Source organism: Oryzias melastigma, linkage group LG4, assembly GCF_002922805.2.
Source record: "Oryzias melastigma strain HK-1 linkage group LG4, ASM292280v2, whole genome shotgun sequence".
Lineage (NCBI taxonomy): Eukaryota > Metazoa > Chordata > Actinopteri > Beloniformes > Adrianichthyidae > Oryzias > Oryzias melastigma.
In genome coordinates this window covers 16,138,938-16,139,638 of record NC_050515.1, presented here as the reverse complement: position 1 = coordinate 16,139,638, position 701 = coordinate 16,138,938, and the positions used below count along the sequence as shown (strand labels likewise).

General features: G+C 32.2%; 1 long non-coding RNA gene across 1 annotated transcript in view; it reads right to left on the bottom strand.

The window, feature by feature from the left end:
* LOC112150241 overlaps window positions 1–701 on the bottom strand; it is a 10,669-nt gene that overhangs the window by 7,561 nt on the left and 2,407 nt on the right. The gene's annotated exons all lie outside the window — the stretch shown is intronic.

The following is a 701-nucleotide window of genomic DNA, read 5'->3' as shown; positions in this document are numbered from 1 at the left end:
GCAGGTTCCCTGAAAGCGATGGGAAACTTCTCTGCCACATATATATAAAAAAAAAACTTTGAAGTGCACCAAATGTTTGTTAAACATGCATTCCTTGTTTCTTTGTTTCAAGTTAAATACCCTCATATTTGTGTTTTAATTGTGAATTTAGCTAAAAATGATGCATGTTTATGTGAAATAGGGTTAAGATGAAGAGTTTCTCTCTTTCTTCCTTTTCTTTTTATTTTGGTTTCATATATGTTTTTTTTTTTATTATTAAATTCTTTTTATATATATCATCTTTTAAATGTGATATCAACTTACTTGTCACGTGTTAGAATGAGACATTCTTATAAAAAGGGTATAATGTTTCTTTTATTTTTCTTGTTAAGAAGTGTTTTTCTTTAAGACCTCATATCTGCACCAAAGACACAGGATCAGGTAATATGAGATCATTTAAATTAGGAAAGGTCGTAAATTTTACTCCAATCATTCTGATTGGTTACCTCTCAGCCAATCCCTGTGAAAAATCCACTCTCAGGGCCAGAAGAAGTTGGTTAGATTCAGTTACACACAGTTGGAGGTTCAGAACAGAAAAAGAACAGAAAAAGAACAGAATGAGAAGAAGATCAGAGAAGAACAGATGAAGAGTAGATGAAGACAAGCTACAACAGACAAGCTAGAGACTCAGATAACAGACGAAGAACTTAGAACAAAGGAGA